Genomic DNA, 3,097 nt, shown 5'->3' on the forward strand with positions numbered 1-3,097 from the left:
ATTTATATTTCAACAACTGCAGTTCAAAAAAAGGAAAAAAACCATTTTATTACAAAATTTTTTGGTTACTTTACGTAAAGAACTCAAATCTTTTTCAATGAAAATCGATTGTAATAAACCTAACATCCATTCTGTTTTATCTCTAGTAGCAATTTTTAACCGTCGCTAAAAATGTTGAAATTTATTTAGAAAGTAATTTTTGCTACTTTTTGAATTAAACCGTAGTTCCAAACTATCAGATACATAAATAAATGCTATATAACAATAGCTGTAAAACGTTATCTATTAAGTTTTAAAGTGTACACTAACAAATAAATAGTGTTACGTTCAATAAAATCCAGCAAGTAAAATTTATATTTCAACAACTGCAGTCTAAAGAAAAGAATAAATTCATTATATTACAACATTTTTTGGTTACTTAACGTGAAGAATTCAATTTTTTTTTAACGAAACTCGATTGTAGTAAACCTTGTTTTTTATCTGTTATGATTCTTGTAGCACATTTTAACCGTCGCTAAAAAATGTTTATCATATATTTAGAAAGAAATTTTTGCTACTTTCTGAATTAAACTGTAGTTCAAATCTATCAGATACATAAAGAAATGCTATAAAACAAAAGCTGTAAAACATTTTTTTTCAATTTTTCAAGCGTATGCTAACATATATAGAGTGTTATGTCTTATAAAATCCAGCAAATAACATCTATATTCTAACAACTGCAGTATAAAAAAATTAAAAAATTCATTTTATTACAACATTTTTTGGTTACTTAACGTGAAGAATTCAATTTTTTTTTAACGAAACTAGATTGTAGTAAACTTGACATCCATTCTGTTTTGTTTCTAATAGCAATTTTTAACCGTCGCTAAAAATGTTTAAATATATTTAGAAAGAAGTTTTTGCTATATTTGGAATTAAACCGTAGGTTAAAACTATAAAATGCATAAAGAAATGCTATATAAAAAAAGCTGTAAAACGTTTTCTTTCAAAGTTTTAAAGCGTACACTAACAAATAAAAAGTGTAACGTTCCATAAAATCTAGCAAATAACATTTAAAATTTAACAACTGCAGTCCAACAAAAGGAAAAAAATCATTTTATTACAACATTTTTTGGTTACTTTACGTGAAGAACTCAATACTTTTCAACGAAAATCGATTGTAATAATCCTGACATCTATTCTATTTTGTTTCTAGTAGCAATTTTTACCCGTCGCTAAAAATGTATAGATATATAGAAAGAAATTTTTGCTACTTTCTGAAATAAACTGTAGTTCAAAACTATTAGATACATAAAGAAATGCTATAAAAAAAGCTATAAACGTTTTCTTTCCAGTTTTAAAGCGTATACTAACAAATAAAAAGTGCTACGTTCAATAAAATCCTGCAAATACCATTTATATTGCAACACCTGCAGTCAAAAAAAGGAAAAAAATCATTTTATTACAACATTTTTTAGTTACTTTACGTGAAGAATTTATCCCTTTTCCAACAAAACTCGATTGTTGTAAACCTGATCTTTATTCTGTTTTGTTTCTAGTAGCAATTTTTATTCGTCGCAAAAAATGTTTTAATATATTTAGAAAGAAATTTTTGCTACTTTCTAAATTAAACCGTAGTTCAAAACTATCAGAAACATAAAGAAATGCTATACAACAAAAGCTTTAGAACGTTTTCTTTTAAGTTTTAAAGCGTTTACTAACGAATAAAAAGTGTTACGATCAATAAAATCAAGCAAATAAAATTTATAATTTAACAACTGCAGTTCAAAAAAAGGAAAAATATCATTTTATTACAACATTTTTTGGTTACTTAAAGTGAAGAATTCAATTCTTTTTCTACGAAATTCGATTGTAGTAAACCTGACATTTAATCTGTTTTGTTTCTAGTAGCACATTTTAACCGTCGTTAAAAATGTTTAATATATATTTAGAAAGAAGTTTTTGCTACTTTTTGAATATAACCGTTGTTCCAAAAAATCAGATACATAAACAAATGCTATATAACAAAATCTGTAAAACGTTTTTTTTTAAGTTTTAAAGCGTATACTAACAAATAAAGAGTGTTACGTTCAATAAAATCCAGCAAATAACGTTTATAATTCAACAACTGCAGTTCAAAAAAAGGAAAAATATCATTTTATTACAACATTTTTGTGCTACTTAACGCGGAGAATTCAATTCTTTTTCTACGAAACTCGATTGTAGTAAACCTGACATTTAATCTGTTTTTTTTTTAGTAGCACATTTTAACCGTCGTTAAAAAGGTTCAAATATATTTAGAAAGAAATTTTTGCTACTTTTTGAATTGAACCGTAGGTTAAAACTATCAGATACGTAAAGAAATGCTATATAACAAAAGCTGTAAAACGTTTTCTTTTAAGTTTTAAAGCGTTTACTAACGAATAAAAAGTGTTACGATTAATAAATTCTTGCAAATAACATTTCTAATTCAACAACTTCAGTTCAAAAAAAGGAAAAAAATCATTTTATTACATTAGTTTTTGGTTACTTTACGTGAAGAATAAATTCTTTCTTAACGAAACTCAATTGTAGTAAACCTGACATTTAATCTGTTTGGTTTCTAGTAGCACATTTAAACCGGCGTTAAAAATGTTTAAATATATTTAGAAAAATATTTTTTCTACTTTCTGAATTAAACCGTAGTTCAAAACTATTAGATTAATAAAGAAATGCTATATAACAACAGCTGTAAAACGTTTTCTTTTAAGTTTTAAAGCGTATACAAACAAATAAAAAGTGTTACGTTCAATAACATCCAGCAAATAAAATTTATAATTCAACAACTGCAGTTCAAAAAAAGGAAAAGAATCATTTTATTACAACATTTTTGGGTTACCTAACGTTAAGAATTCAATTCTTCTGCAACGAAACTCGATTGTAGTAAACCTGACATCCATTCTGTTTCGTTTCTAGTAGCAATTTTAAACCGTCGCTATAAATGTTTAAATATATTTAGAAAGAACTTTTTGCTACTTTTTGAATTAAACTGTTGTTCAAAACTAATAGATACATAAAGAAATGCTATGTAAAAAAAGCTTTAAAACGTTTTCTTTCAAGTTTTAAAGCGTATACTAAC

This window comes from Polistes canadensis, unplaced genomic scaffold (genome assembly GCF_001313835.1).
Source record: "Polistes canadensis isolate GaletaPanama2010 unplaced genomic scaffold, ASM131383v1 scaffold_478, whole genome shotgun sequence".
In the NCBI taxonomy this organism is placed as follows: Eukaryota; Metazoa; Arthropoda; class Insecta; order Hymenoptera; family Vespidae; genus Polistes; species Polistes canadensis.